At 40.3% G+C, this 17,081-nt stretch overlaps 1 protein-coding gene across 1 annotated transcript in view; it reads left to right on the forward strand.

Annotated features, from left to right (window-relative positions):
• NKAIN2 (sodium/potassium transporting ATPase interacting 2) overlaps nt 1–17,081 on the forward strand; it is a 298,231-nt gene that overhangs the window by 242,650 nt on the left and 38,500 nt on the right. The window lies entirely within an intron of this gene.

Raw genomic sequence — 17,081 nt, forward strand, 5'->3', positions numbered from 1 at the left:
TCACAAAAAAACAGATGGGACCTGACAGGCTATTTCCAGGAGATGGAGTCTCTGAAGCAGGAAGCAGGGATGCCTGAACAACTATGGGGAAAGCTCCTGCTTTTAAACTGGGTGAATCAAGGACTTTTTTGACAGGAGGCAGCATCCTTTCACAGGCTACCAACTGTCCTGTTTGTTATGTGACAGTCTTATCAGTCAAAGGTTGTATTAAGAATTGTGAAATGTTTGTCTAGAGTAATGTTTGACCTGTACAACACAAGCTGTCTCTACTTGGTGTTGACAAGGGCTATTTGTTTCGCTTTGTTAATTTGTGCCCCTCCCTTAATCTATAGCCTCCATCATGTAAAAGACCCACCCCACGGATAGCATCCTATCTCCTCACCCCATGCCATCATTTAAGTTTCACCCACACGAGGCCCGAAACATCCCACTTTTTCTTATTTCTTAGAAACTAAAAAGAAATTATTTTCTGAAAATACTTGAAATTTAAACAGTCAGAGGTCTGCTCGTGACAACCTTTGAAATTCTAATCTCTCATCTTGAGAATGTAATTGAGTGTTTGCAGAAGCTGCACACTACGTCTGTCAGAAAAGGGCTGTCCCCAAGGAGCTTGCTCTGTGCTTCACAGGCATGCAAGCAGGTACTCTTCTTCACCAGCTGCAGGAAAACGTGCCAGCCTTTTAGCAACTGATGAAAATTAGCTTTGGCATAAAAAAGAAAGCTGGATGAAAAGGGCCTATATTGTAGGTCCCGATCTAGTCTGCCCAGCAAAGGTGCTAGGTTTGTAGTTATTGGAGAAAGATAGAAAGATAGATACCCCAGAGGGCTGTTCATCTCTTAGGTGCTCATTCTACTTAGAACAGACATACCGAAAATGCAGATATAGGTTTGGGTCGCAGTTTGTGTGCAAGGCAATGTCTATGGGCTCTTTCTCAGTCCAGGAGAGGACCTGTGAACAGAGACTGGGGTCTCATACACAAGGGATGTGTGAAAATCCACGTCAGAACCAGTGCTCGTTTCAAACAATCGACTTGGAGCAGGCGCTTCCCACCCTTGGAAAAAAGAGGGATGGCAACAAAACCTTACCAACACAGGAGGCAAGAATATAATACAGCCTGAACCCAAGTGGTGAAAATTATAGTAGAGGATTAAGAGTGATGAGTCCATGCAGTGACTCTGCAGCTTTCTGTCATCTCTTGTCTTCCAGCCCCTGGGCTGTGGCAGGGTCTGAGGTGACCCCCATTGAATCGCTGCTGACACTGTGGGTGCCTCTGAGAGCTGGTCTATGGGTACAGCACTTGCAACTCTGTGCCCCACGCTCTCATGTAGAGCTGGGGGAATCTTATAAAGCGACTTTATCCCTACACCTTGCAGAGCGTTTCCTGGGGATCCCTTCCTCACCTTGAACTTTGACCCAACCAAACAAAGCCATGATTATGGCCAGACATCATTATATCTTGCACAGGCATTCAAAAAGTTTTTAAGCAGGTTTCTGTCTTCCAGGAAAGGCACTGCAATCTAACGTGTTTAATAGAGTTATTGCTTGTTGCAATATTAGGAACAGGTTTCTAATATCTTTTGCCATCGTAAACACGTATTTCAATGAAGTTCAAATATGTAGGAAATAAAATCTGGCGTAATGTAAACGTTATGTAAAGTTGGATTTTTGATGTGCACCAATGTATTTGTAGCTGTACACCCATTCACATAACAAAGATATGCATGTGTTCATCGAGTTTTAATTAATAGTGTCCTTGCCAATTCCTCTTTAGACCTTTATTATCCCTTTCTTTTAATGCACTTCATTCATCACTTTTAAAAATTAGACCAATTTAGTAACATAATTTGAATCCATAATTGAATTTGCTAGCTACTCTCAGACTTTACAAGTTAATCAAATGGCATAGTTTTAAATGCATTTTCAGCACTTGGGAAAAACTATGGCGGTGACCAACCAGCCCATTTAAAATGGGAAACTCTTCTATCTCATTCTCAGCCGGGTTCTGTATTGATTAAACTTTCTCTCCTCACAAATAATAGGCTAGACGTTTTCCGTTCCCTGATAAAAATTAATAGCATAAGGCTATGCGGAAGGATGAATAAAGTATAATTCTAGTTAAAAATGGGAAATGACAAATAAATGAAAAATGCTAAGTGAGGTGGAAGAGAGATGTGTAATTGAGCAGCACTAGAACCATATGTCAAATGCCTTCACAGGAAGAGGCAGGAAAGGAAAATCCCAACAGCAGCTCTGTGAAAACGCCAGAGCAACGGCTTCATGTTCTTACCAGAGTGCTATGGACTCACCAGGGACACCTTACCTGGTCTAGCATTTGACAAGTTAGCGTCTCTGTTTATGTGTGCTGTCTTTATGTGACAATCTTTTTTCCCCCCAATTCTCTCTCTCTCTCTGGCTAAAAAAGCTGTTCAAATTAAGGTACCAGAAAGTAACTCAAGTAAATTAGGCTGGACCAACGTGCATCTTCTATCAGAATGAGTCAATATATCAGAAAGCTGGCTTGGTTTAAGTCCTGATACGTTTGAACTATTGCTTCTGTCAGATTTGCATGGATTTATGTCAGACGTGATTTGAAAAGTCTGGCAAAAAAGTAATGTGTATATATACGTAACATGATTCTGAGGATGTGCGTGTGCTGGGAATAGGAGAAAGGAAAATGTTGGATCGTCATGGAAATGTAAATGGAAAATAAGGGGTTGAAAATTCATGCAATGCTGTTATGAATGTCTTTAGAAGCAGTTCATTTTCCTGCCCCCAGCTGTATAACTTTACCAGCATAAATGTTCATGCTATTATATTTAAAAACAAGAAATCTGCTCATGAAAATGGCTTAAGCTATAGCAGAAGAAAATGGATTTTGTGAGTATATTCTACATCTCTTTTAGAAACTTTTGTTTGTGTGGGTGTATTGATTCTCAGTGCTGATATATGCTTTCATTTTATTATTATCCCTTCCTTTGTTGGCTTGTTGGCAAAAATGTTCAGCGAATGATTCAAGGCAATCAACATAATGCTTTGCCCTTCCTCTCAACAGAAGAAACATTGTTTGTAGAGCATGAAATATATAACTTTTAGCAGCACCAGAAAGTCTTGCAAATGACATGTTGTGGCTTCACAACATGTTTACTGTTAGCTCTCTGAACTCCTTTCTTAACAGCTTTGCTGGGCAGCCCATAAAGCCACACCAGCTAACGACATGTAGGCAGCATGGGTTCACTGGGAACAGCAGGCAGCGAGCCCTAGATGTCAGGAAAAAGAAACTGGAAAAGGAGAGGCCAAGTGCTGGCAATGAAATGAGAGACATTTCTTTCCCCTGCTTTTCTTTCTTTTTCTTTGTTCTTTTCCTTTGCTGTTAGCATCACCCAAATCATTTCATGTCACTTCCTCTTCCCTTTCCTCCTATTGCCAATTTAACAGAACAAAACAACGCTACAACAGCTGCCTAACACGTGTGCAGTCAAATCTTCACCTCATTTATGTCAGAAAATGTTCAACCTTTCATCGGCTTCAGAGCTGTAAGACTACCTCCCTCTCAGAGCGTGAACTTCTTTCAGGGCTTTGATACACATTTGATACTGGGGTGCAACAACAGTAATTGTATTGCTAAAGAGTTGCTGGTCAAGACTCCCTCCTCCGTGCACGGAGTTACGTTCGTCCACTGCCTCACCTAACTCAGCACTGTCGTGAACTCAGGAATTGCACTGCTGCTTCTTCAGCAGAAAAGGAAATTAGTAGAGCATCATTGCACAGTGGTGTTTCACCACATTTTGGCATTTCATTAATTTGGAAAAGCCCTAGAATTGTTCCAAATCACTGTATTATTAATTTAAATGAGGGTGGTAAAACACTGGAACAGGTTGCCCAGAGAGGTAGTGGAGGCCCCATCCCTGGAAACATTCAAGGCCAGGTTGGATGGGGCTCTGAGCAACCTGATCTAGTTAGCGGTGTCCCTGCTCACTGCAGGGGGGTTGGACTAGATGACCTCTAGGGGTCCCTTCCAACCCAAAACATTCTATGATTCTATGATTAAACTTTTCTCTATGTTTTTATCCTAAATAGAATATACAATTTTATTAGATATAATGAAGAGTACTGTGATTCTTTGTTGCTCTTTTTTTTCCATTAAGTAATTAAAATGGGGGGGGAAATTACATTTAAATTCCCTTTTTTTATTGAGTAGTTATTTTAAAGTCTTTCAGAATAATTAGTGTATCTGGCACTAGGGCTACCGTGCAGCCTGCAATAGAAAGAGGCAAACTTGCAAATTAAGTTAGTTATATTTTTCTAGCTTATTTTCAGTCCTCACTTAGGATTTCCAATAAAGATCCTAAAAATATTGTACTGGTTTTACCATTAAATAGCAAGATGAAAAAAGTCTGAGAGCATTGGTTGTTATAAAAAAGACCATTTAATTCTCTGTGGGTATCAAAGTAAGTGAACTAGTACTTAGAGCTTCAATTAACAACATTTGGCTAAAGGCCAAAGAAAAATTAACAAAGATCTAGAATATATTTCTGAAACTGATTTTTTTCCTGATAGAATTATACTTTTAAAAGTAAGTCCTACCAGACTCTAACTCCCCAAAACCTGGGCTCATTTCCAAGTTTAAGCTCGAAGATTTATTGCATTTCCACCCTCTATTCTGCTTCCCAGGCACTATCTGCTTTCGGCAATTAATACAAACGTTATGGGGTTTGATTTGCTTCGCTGCAGCATGTGAACTCAATTTCTTTTCATTTGTAGCTTTGAAATAGCATTAGCCGCATTGTGACAGGCTTTCACATTGCACTGGCCCCGCTTACTGAGCCATAGGCTCACACCATCAGAGTCAGCTACGCAGACCGCAGCCCTTTTGTTTCGGTCCAGACACGCTCACTTTGTGCCATGTCAAGACAGGAACTTAGACAGACAAGTGTTATAACTGGGTTGGAAATGAGTTTTTCAGCCATCTGACTAATGACACACATAGCTTTACATGGGTTAGGATGGAAGTGGAGGGAGCCCCACAGCTGAGAAGATTACATGACCACTCCAGGGATTAGGGCTTCATTTATTTTTATTGTACAGAATGATATTCTTGCAAGGACTCTGACATGTCTCATATCTCAGGTTGTTCCCACATTCATTTGCTTACACCCTCACTTACAGACTAGCAAATGTGTCCAAACAAACCAAACTTTATAACGATCATCTCTGATCAAACTTCTACTGGTGTCCACCACCAGCCATTATTGTGGCGAATTGTCTTGGAAATAGCTGGATTCTTTGGCTGTGGCTGGAGCAGATACCAACATCAGATTTGAGCTGTTATCAGTAAATCCTGGAGAGGCATATTTCAAATTTGTTCCCTTCTCAGAATTTCTGCTCAGGAAAAAAAACTTCACTGGATGCAGAAAGGAAAACTGACTGAAAAAATGCACTTGAGGGTACAGTCATCCCATGTACGCAGATGTATACAGAACTCCTTGGAGGTCTAGAGCCAGGCTGTTCCCAGCCACAACTGAGAATGGGCTGGACAACTTGGCCACCAGTGTAGCTATCAACAGCTCTCGGGGCTGCTGCAGCAGCCAAGCACAGGCACAGCTCTCCATCCCACAACCAAGGGAAGCATCTTCCTGGGATGGGCTGATAGGGTTTGACAGCCACTTTGTTCCAGCCCACCAGTCCCAACACATGCATCAGGTATGCCAAAATGAAAATTACACCCTTTGTCCTTAAAATCAGTCTCTCATTCCTCTCTGTTGCACTTTCGAATGGGTTGCAGCAGTTGACTCCTGTTGCCTTGCAGCATCCATTGAGAATTTTGAAGATGACAGCCATTCCTCCTTCATCATCGGAGTGTTTCTTATCTGTATTGATCCTTGCAGGACTTTTCAACAGGGTGAACAAAAAGTAACTAATGATGCTTAAGTTAGATTAATGTAGCTGCATCCCTTTGTGCTCTCCTTTATAATAATAAAGCGATCATCAGCCCGGTGTTAAGGGAGCTGTAAGAAGGAAACAAGGAACTTTAGAGAAAAAATACATCTACCTCACACAACAGAAACTATCCAGAAATACCCAAGCCAGCTAGTTCAGAAGCTAGAAACACTGTGCTCTGCCTGAAATTATCCGCCTGTGAGACAACCATTTCTTTACCCCAGTTGCAGTGCATTTTAAATTGCACAGGTGTTACACTCAAAGTCTCACTTGCTTGATATATGCAATTAAAGATTTAACAGTCTTACCAAAACACAACAGTTATTATTAGTCCGGTTACAATGATACCAACAGTCATAGTCTAGACTATGCAATTATTAGAGGAAAATCTGGAAAACAGTGCAGTTAAAATTGTTATGCAAAAGCTTTAGAGTCCCTACTGCTTTCTCTGCTGTTATACTCATCCTTCCAATATTCTTCTGGGTCTTAAGTCCATGATGTTAGTTTTACTTGATTGTATCACAGTCCGAAAGAATGGTAGCAGCAACCTTTCTCCTAGACCATTCTGCTGTTGAAAAGACAGGCTTTATAATTAAATACACTGGAAATATGGAAAGATGATAGAAAGACTTATGCTCATTCCCAAGATACTTTTTTTCAGAGGTCACCACTTTTCATAGCATTTTTCACAGCCTGCTAGGGAAAAAAAAAAAATCTCCTTTTGTCCTATTTTCCTCTGAAGAATGAAAAGGTAGAAAAGACAAGAATGAAGAAAACCCCAAGATTAAAATGCAGTATTTATATGATAAGATATGTGAAGAAAATTAGGAAGTCTTGAAAATTAAACAAAGACGTTCAATCTTCCATTCATGTCTACCATTAATAAATATAGGTCTGGTGGTGGAAAAGACATCTGAAAATATAAACTTTATCAAAATACAGTAACCCAAATACCATGGAGAATCATCAAGTATGTAGATTATTCTCATATCTAATTTCCCCTTAGTTTTGCTTACACTAAATCATCTGAGTTACAAGCTTACTTAGTACCATACTCTGGCTGTCCTCACTGATAATGCCTGAGAGTTAATGGGTGCAGGTCTTTAGTTTAGGGTAAAGATTTTTGCACTCACCTCAATGAGTGTTTTGTTTACAAGATTTGCCTCCATACTGAAGGACTGTGGAGCTCTTTCAGCCATAACTTTTACAAGCCCTTCTAGTTAGAAAATATGCAGCCCGGTTTGCTCTTTGAATAAGTAAACAGCTGCATACTCAAAAGCCATAAGCACCACTGCAAATATAGATGTGAGGTGAAGAGTCAGAAAACCGGTCATGTCCACTGAAGAGCCAGAACTGACACTTGAGTTACAAGATACTTATATAGTGATCTCTCTAAAAAAAAACATTTCACAGAATCACAGAATCACAGAATGGCAGGGGTTGGAAGGGACCTCAGGAGATCATCTAGTCCAACCCCCCTGCTAAAGCAGGTTCACCTAGAGCAGGTTGCACAGGACATCATCCAGGCAGGTTTTGAATATCTCCAGAGAAGGAGACTCCACAGCCCCCCTGGGCAGCCTTTCCAGTGCTCTGTCACCCTCAAAGTAAAGAAGTTCTTCCTCATGTTCAACTGAAATCTCTTATGTTTCAGTTTGTGCCCATTGCCCCTTGTCCTGTCGCTGGGCACCACTGAGAAGAGTCTGGCTCCGTCCTTGTGACATCCACCCTTAAGATATTTGTACACATTGATGAGATCCCCTCTCAGTCTTCTTCTTCAGGCTAAACAAACACAACTGTCTCAGCCTTTCCTCACAGGGGAGATGCTCCAGTCCCCTCATCATCCCTGCTGCCCTCCTCTGGACTCTTTCTAGGAGTTCCTCATCTTTCTTGAATGGGGGAGCCCAGAACTGGACACAGTACTCCAGGTGGGGTCTCACCAGGGTGGAGTAGAGGGGGAGGAGAACCTCCCTCGACCTGCTGGCCACACTCCTCTTAATGCACCCCAGGATGCCATTGGCCTTCTTGGCAACAAGGGCACACTGCTGGCACATGGTCAGCTTGTCATCCACCAGGACTCCCAGGTCCCTCTCAGCAGAGCTGCTTCCCAGCAGTCCAGCCCCCAGACTGTACCTGGTGCATGGGGTTAAAACTCCCCAGGTACAACACTCGACACTTGCCCTTGTTGAACTTCATCAGGTTCATTGAGTTGTATAGGGAACAGCTAAATGTAATTTCTATAGAAGCAATGTAAATGTCCACTTTTCAGGACTGCAAGATAGATCTCAGCTCCTGCACATACTTCAGAATATCCAGGCTGCTAGCAAAGTGAGTTTTAATGTCCAAAGAAGTGTGAGTAGGAACCCTACTGTGAAAAATTTTTTATTGTAGGTTGGAGCTGACATTTATAACAGCACTACAGCAATTGTTGGAGCTTAATAGCATGATGCATTCTCAGTTACTGCTATGTACACACATCAGCCAAGATAGCCTCCGCTATCAGCCAGTATCATCCAATCTAGGTTAGCAGTCAAGAGACAATGATGTGTCATCTTGCCACAGTTAAAAATAATTCTGTGAAACTTAGAGTATCACACAGTTTGTCAAGTATACTTAATTGAGTTAAAGCAGCTCAGCCACTGATCAAATCCCTGTGGTATCACAGTGACATAACAGGCAACAATGCATGACAGTACGAATTATGGAGAGTCTTAAATGATAGGTAAATAATCTGAATTACAAGAATGGAAGTGCATCAGGGGATGCTGGGAGTGCTATAATAAACCCTAAATGCAATGCTCCAACAGTATCACATCTACTTGCATACTGGATCTTGTTCACAGTTCCTTTTATGCACTGATGAGATATACATGAAATTGCAAGTTCTAAATGAGCCCGTTTGTTTTGTTCTTTTAAAATCTGAATTCACACTGGTGTGATTTCTGTGTGATGCCCATTTCAATTTACTACAGATATTTTAACATGTCTCATTTCTGTGTTTCTTATTTAATGAGACATACAGTACACAGTGGTAAACTGTGAGCTGGCATTGTTTTTCAGGTTTTATTCAGCTTTAAAAAAAAAATCCTGGCCTGATTCTCCCTGCCTTGCTTTTGTATTGCCACTGTTCGCTAATTCTCCACAGGGCTGATTGGAATACTAAGACTTGTCACATTCAGCAGTACGGGGGCTTCTTCCTGGATTGCATCTACTCTGAGAAGCACTTGAAAGATCAGAAAACAACAGCCATCCTTGCGAGTTGTTGCTTTTCTCTAAGTTAGGAAGGAAAAGAAAGAGAGTCCTAAAAATTATAATGAAATCTGTATGAGTCCATAGGCTGTCAGGCGCACATCTGGTGGGAGGAAACTGTTCCTAAGCTAATTTTATTATCAGCTTATGAAATCTGTGGTAAGTTACTATTCATTTATTTCAAGTCAAAGTAGTTCATTCTTTGACACTTAGTCCAGATCATGCATGGGGATGTATTACCTGATGTCTGCTGCAGGACTTCGATATCTGCCTATCCAGTCACATGACCTGGATATTTAAATCATCAAAGAAGCTACAGAGCCTTTTCTTGATGTGCTGATAGACCATTGGCAGAGCAGGGTGGAGAAACTGCCATTTGTGCTTTTCCCTCACTTGTTTAAAAATGCTTTTCTAACCATGGGAAATTGAGTCTCAGAAAATGGTTCTATTTTGGGAGGACTGTTTTTTGGAGCACAGATGAATAATATGAGAAATTCCCCTACTGCCAATGCCTGCCCTCATTTCACGAAAACAAATGGTGGCTAATGAGCTCTGTAAATGTGCCTGTTTTCGGTGATATTGAAGACAAATACAGTTATATTTACTTTCCAGTTGCTAGTAAAGCATTGTTAGTGGCTCCTGTTTCACCCACGGTGCAAAAAAAAAAAATAAAGACAGTGAAATTTCTGTGTCACATCAGAGGGTTTCTCATCTTCCCACTCAATGAACTACTAAATCATCCAGACACTCTTTAAGAGCTTTCAGATGGATTCCTCCTCATCTTCAAAAAGAGATTTTTTTCTTTCATTTACTCTTAGTTTACTAAGTGCAAAACTGAAATATCATTTTCTGGTATAAGAAAAGGTTTTTAGGAGCACACACACCCCATAGGTTTTCTTTCCGTCTACTTCTGTAGCTGGGCTCAGGTTGAAGTAGTTCTTTTGATCGTTGAACAAGCTATCCTCCTGGAACAGCTGTATTTTTCTGTTTCGAGACTATCACGTAGAATCAGGATGTACATCAATTGCACTTATTCCCAGGTTAGCTGTCCTCTAGCATAAGTCAAAAAAAAAAAAAAAAAATGGAAGCAGAGTAAGTGGCATAAAGGTAAGAGGATTTTTCTACTTCAGTTTTATCTTGGGTGTGCCTATAGTCTCCTCTTGCGATGACTGAAAAGCACAAGGAATATTTATCTGCTCCAACATCTGGCCTCATGACATTATAATTTAGATTTTTCATTTGTTTTTCTCTAAGAAGGTCTTTTCTGACATGAATAAATTGTTTAGCATAGAAATCCAACGGCTTTGTGAGATATTCTTTATTGTTCTATCACTTGGAATTTGCATTTGATTTTCATTAACTCATAAGGAAAGTTACTGGCAAACTGAAAAATAATTCCTTGCAAGTTTGACTGGTATCACTGACTTTATCCTAGTTCTTGTGTTTTTAAATATGGTATGCATATCATAGCTAAAAACTATTCCCTCTCTCACTTTTTCTAATAGGCTTTCAGTTGTAGTGTCTACAACTTTTCATTTACAGCCTGCTAATGCAACACTCAGAAAAACCACTGTAAGATTTCACTCCTCTTTTTTCCATGTGTTAGAATGACACAGTGTCAGAGATAAATGAATATGAATCATGCTGATAAATTATTATTTTTATTATTCCAAGCAAAAAGGTCTAATGCACTCTAGACCCTCTCTCAATAGAAGTTTAGAGAGGAAATAATCTGTCATAACAGATTGTGAACAGCTGTTGAACAAGGAAGCAAATCATGTAATAATATAAGCACTTAAACCAGTGATAGCTGGTTTATAATGGAGGAAAACAGAAGACATTCCAAATACCAGGGACAGAAAGACAAGGATTGCCTTCATAATATCTTGTGTTCACAAGGGTACTCTTGCACTTACTCTTTAAATGTAATTAATCATCTTAGATCATACTGTATGATGATATCTAAACCTGCTGCATTTTTCTACACAGTTTTAGTTTCTTCCTCCTGAACTTAATTTTTATCTTCATACTCTGTTGTTTAACATTTTTATTTTTATCTGCTTATCAGGTATAGGTGAAAAGAGTAAAAGGGCATAGCCACTGTGTAACTACTGAAGTAATACAAAAATTGGAGGATTATTTGAAAAAAAAAGTAAGAAAAATATATACGAGTGGAAATCAGAAAAAAAAAATGGGTGCTTGGGTTTTTTTGCAAAAGCAGTAGGATTTGGATTTCTCTTTGATATGAAAATAAATTAGGTAAGAACAATGTTGGTGTCTGCAGACAGATTATCTGTGCCAGAATAAGAAATATCAGATACAAATTTAAATTACCGCAGTGCTGAAAAACAACTTTGTATGGACTGGTTTATCAGATCTTGAATAATAATTTTGCCAAATCCAGTGTGAGTATACAAATGTTACTTTATTTTCAAATACATTTGTAATCATCGGTATTCTTTATTCATATTTGTCATATTTGTTTTGGAAATAAATGCAAGGTACTGTAGAACTTCCAGTAAAACAAAGATTTGCCCCAGGATACTCACGGTGTACAAAAAGACAATTATCAGGGGACAGGTAAAGATTATGTTTGCTGCAGCACATTAGGAATTGCATAGATGTTTGATTTTCAGGTTCCCTTGAAAACCAAGAGAAACAAAAGGAGAATATTTTGTTTCATTCATAATTTTATTTATTGCTAAAATCAAAATACTGTCTTTGGAAAATAACATGAAACATTTTTAGAAAATAATTAACTGAAACAAATTCAGTGAGCTTCACACAAAATGGCCAATAGTTTCAATCACTTTGAATCCTTATTCTTCAGCCAATAAAACAGGAGAATGAAAATGTTGCTGAGCTCTACCACTCATCCCAGCACAGCTAACAATTTTTGCTAGTGCTACTGGAACAACTATACCATCTGTTGATGGAAGGTCACAAGATCATTTTAGCGCTGAAGTAGCTGAAATCATTTCACAGAAATAACAAACCTAGCATAAAGCTGAAGCATCACTGTTCTGTCGTAGGTTTGTACAAGTGACAGGGGAACACAGTCATAGGGACAGAAGAACATTCAGACAGTCTCGTGCTGTGCCTTTAATCTTAGAACACCCTCTGTTTAAAGGTGATCTGTTTAAAGGCATTTTCTATTAAGTATCCAAAAGATAGTAAAGTTCAATGGGGTCCAGTACCATTCAAGGCTAAAAGAAGACTTTTGCTTACTTTCCAGTAAAGGACAACTGTCTCTTGCAATTAAATGAGATTTTCAACACATTCAAGAAATGCTGAGGACCAGAACATCGATTTGAGCCTTAACCAATTTACAACTGCTGAAGCGTATCAGGATGATTGCAGGCTCACTCGTCTACAGTTTAATTGGCACCAGTTCTCTAGCACTGGTGGCAAGCAAAAAAAGGAAGAATCGCATGTTCTCAAGCCACATATTACAGAACATTGTTTATCAGTAAACAGATTCAAATGCCAATATTCTATCTGTGCCAGGCTCAAATCCTGGACACCGCATTGCTGTAAAGGTAATGCTGTACATACTTTGCTGTGCTGGGGAACAGTATACATTAGAGGTGGAACATTTCAATAAGTCTATAAAACCCTCTAAACTAGTTGGTTTTCTTTTTGCCTAATAGAGTAGATTTGTAGTTGCCATCAGCAAGTCTAATAAACTACGAGAATCAGCGACTCAAAGAATTATTATGCTATTTATTCAATAGAAGCATTCTGAAGTACAAATATGATTTCTGCACTCAACAACAAACAAACAAACAAAAAGAAACATGAATTTCTGTTATTGCTGCTTTCACTGTTACTGCTGTTTTCATAGGACCAGCTCTGGCGGTTAGATCTACAAAGAGACTAATCATCGAAAGGGGGGGGCTTTGGCAGAGTAGGGCTATTCACGTTTGATTAGTGAGATACGTCAAACAAAATGTAAAATCCCTTTACGGACAGCATAGAGAAGGCTCAGAGGTGATTCAGAGCATCAATCAGATGCGCGCTGTCAGACAGCGTGATTAACTATTTGCTGCCTTTGCTCTGCTGATGCCTTACCCTGTCAGTGCCTGGAGCCAGTATTTGCCCAAGCTTTCACCAGCAGGCTTCCTTTATCATCTAATATTTGGCATTTGCTCAGATGTATCAGTCTCACTGCCATTGAGCAATTAGGTGGTTATATTTAGTCTGTGCCCCCCTGGCCTCTGATTTTACAGTTGCTCTAATTTTACAGTTAACTGCGGGTGGTATCTGTCTCTGAGACATGGTTCTGATCATTTGCTGACCCCACAGTCCCCATCCCAGGCACCTGAGGAACAAACATAAGGGCTGAAAACTGATCCTGCAAGGAGAAAATGGTGGGGTATTTGCTTCTGACTTCACAATTCCAGTGCTTACAAAAGGTGGAGGCAAGAAGGCTGCAATGAGCCTGATGGCAGCCATTCATAAATCACAAGGCGTGAGCCCAAACTCAGTTGGAGTCCAGGACTGGACCCTGCACCAGACACAGCAGCTGTGTTCAGATCAAGGGCCAGAAGCCAGGACTCTTCCCTCTCTCACCTGCTTAGAAAATCCATGTTTCAGAAGTGAACACTAGGAAGGAAAATGGGAATAAACTTTTCAATGTCTAGTTTTACAGGGCACCAATACTTCAATTTTAATTGCAATGAGGAAGATACAGAAGCAGCGTAGTACTTCTATGCTGAACATGGAAGTAGGGAGTTACTGGCATGGATCAACCAGGCTTATCAAAGAATTGCTACCAGGGGAGGTTTCTAAGATTCTTTTCCATTCGAGCAAAAAATCTTTCGGGAACAATATAGGTAGAGCTGACTCTGCCTTGAGGTTGGAAGAGGCAGTAGATGTGCTTCCTACCCTTTTTTCATATGATCCCAAGTGTTCTTTAAAAATGGATTATAAGCCTGAGAGGTGGGATCCGGGAAGCAATCCTGCACATATACAACCATGCAAAAGAGAAGGAGGAAATTTAGGTGATTACCAGAGTAGAAATCTTACATCACCCCATGAGAGATGACAGAGCAGGGTTTAGTACAGTGGTTGCCAGCCTTTTTCTTAGACTGGCCCCAAGTTGCTACTATTGCTTCATGAAGAGCTTTCTCCAGGCTCCTACTGCTGCCTTTCCCCTCCACACCATTTTTGTACACACAGTGCATTACCTTCAGGACAGTCAGCATTGCAACCTGGACAGTGGATGGGTAAAGACACATGGAGCATAATCTGAGTCTTTCTGTGCCTGGCTTCTGCCTCCCATTAACTCACCATTAATGGGGGCCTGAGGTGGGGGATTGCAGATAAAGTGGGACAAAGACAACCAAGCGGATCCATAGGGTGGGTGTGGGGAGATGCTATCTGCAAGACAAATCGTACGCTATGGCTGTACTCATTCTTTGAACACAACCTTACTTGAGTTGAAGGGACAGAAGTAGCACTGAAGGACTAGGGAAGATCAGGGCAAGAGATGATGATGAATGGAGCATAATCCAATTTGCAGCACTGCCTCTTCCTTCCCATGCTCCCCTTTGAGCTGCAGTGCTGCTTTGCATTAAAGAAAACATAAAGAAAAGCATTGGCAGCCAGAAAAGGGACAGACCTGCTACTACCACCTCTCCATACTTTTGTGTTGTCAAAACTCACTAGTTGACACACCTGGTCTAGAAGAAAATATTGCCTTTCTCCCGAAGACAACATGGAGTAAGGAGCAAAAATGTTTAGAGCTGCTAAGGGAAAATGAGACAAGTATCTGGAACTAACAGAAGGAAGAGGAGTTCTCACCTTTCAAAGGAATATGTTGTCACTCACCAGGATCTGCAAAGAGCAGCCTGCCCGTCATCACAGGGAGAGGGTAGCTTTCATGGGTATTAAGAGAGGTGCTGAAGCTCCCTACAATTGCAATCGTACTGAATTAATCTAGAGCAAAACCTACATGAACTGGTGCCTGTGGCGCAGAGCCTAGGGTCACAGGCTCTTGGTGCATGCTGCAGCCACCAGATCCAATCTTGACAACCCCCAAGGCACCACCACCTAACAGGGAGTGAGGCACCATGACATCTTTCTGCCCTTTCCCTCCTCATGGTTAGTGAACTCCCACCTGAGCTAGAAAGATATGGAGAACAACTGTAAGGTTATATTCTGGCCTAAATTCATCATTACTGTGTTGGGGTTGATTTCTGAAGGGAAAAATTTCATCTTCCTCAGTATTCAAAATGAGGTGCTTGAAAGGAAAGAAGGGCTTGCTGTGATACCTTTGAGGGAGGTTCAAGGAAAAAGTTTTCAAGAGTGCAGACATGGGGCACGGGTCCCATGCTAAATGGAAGAGATGATGGTGCTGCAGTGTAGCTAGAAAAGGAAATGGCATTTTGACAGTTGGATTCAGTGTGTACCATATGCACTTGAAGACGTCATGGCCTTCTTCCCTGGTATTCACACATACACACAAAAACTGCAACATGGCCCATTTCTTTTAAAGCACTGCTGCAGTTTAGCACTGATTCCAACTCCAGCGGAGCAATGTTAAGTAATAGAGTGTTGGTTTTAAATGTACTACATGGGAAATATGTCCAAGGGATTTATGTGTATAACTCCTCTGTACTGCTTTAAACACTTCGTCCCTAAGGGCTCTTATTCACTAAACTCTTTGTTTGTTTTTTGTGCAGCACAGACATTCAAAAAACTCCAACACTGTGAGCATGTTTATCAAGTAGGGTGGCCAGATGTTCAGAAACACCAGCAAAGACTGAGGTTAAGTATCTCCCTCAGGGGTTCCTCTTCTGAAAATATTTTATGACCGTGAGTTATTCTGAAGAGTATTGAACTGCCTTTTTCTGTCGCCCTCCTGCAGCATCACACAGAGCACAGGGAAACAGAGGCAGAATGACAAACAGGGAAACTGAAAGATCAAGACAGGGCTGTTCTTTACATTTCAGAAGCACGCTATCATTTCTATTAATACAAAACACTAGAACCTGAAACAGGAGATAAAGAATTATAGTTTAACATATAATACCGTATTATAATGTAACCTGTCTCTTAAGCTCAACGTTTAACTGACTTGTGAGGTTTAGCTTAATGAGGTTCAGCCTAAGTTAAAAAAAGATTAGAGCAGCTAGTGTGAATAAGCACAAATTATTTCAGATGTCCTGTTACAAAATCAGAAAAAAAAAAAACCAAACACTAGGCCTTTCCAGAACTGGAAATTTTGTTGGGTTTGGGGGTTTTTTGGTAGTTTCATGGATGGTTATGTATTTTCTGTCTTCACATATGTCCTTTATATATGTCTATACTCTCTCCTACTCTATGATTATTCACATTTTCACATTTGAGCATAGGGTGATCATTCTTGTGGCATAGACTTTCTGGCTGAGAGCAGTTTCAGCCATGGTGAGGCAGCCATCCATTAGGACACTTCCTTCCTGGTGCTTTACCTTTAAAATGTTTCCAAAATTATTTTACTAGAAAAAAGGTTTGTTTGTCTGTTTTGGTTTGGTTTTTTTACTCCTGTGCTTTGGGGTTTCTTCCAAGAATGCATTTGCAGTCATAATTAAGAAATGTGTTAAACCTTCTGTCAATTAGCCTAATTGATGTAAAAATCTGATTGGGTCCTGAGAGAAATGAATTTCCCTAGCTGAACCTTATCAAAGAACAGCTTAGCACAAAATAAGGAAGAAACCAAAACATGCAAGACTGCCAGAAAAAAAAAAACCTGTGATGCTTTGAGATAAGGTGAAAGAAAATTTTTTGTGTGCAGACTGCTGTGTAGGTGTTTTAAAAATAAGTCAAGTGTTTTTAAAATGTTTTCCTTTTAGTGCATAGGCCTAATATAAAGCCTTTAAAAGTAAGAGTAGAAATGAGGAAGAGATGCCTCTGA

The sequence above is a fragment of the Egretta garzetta genome, unplaced genomic scaffold (assembly GCF_000687185.1).
Source record: "Egretta garzetta isolate BGI_Z169 unplaced genomic scaffold, ASM68718v1 scaffold18, whole genome shotgun sequence".
NCBI lineage: Eukaryota > Metazoa > Chordata > Aves > Pelecaniformes > Ardeidae > Egretta > Egretta garzetta.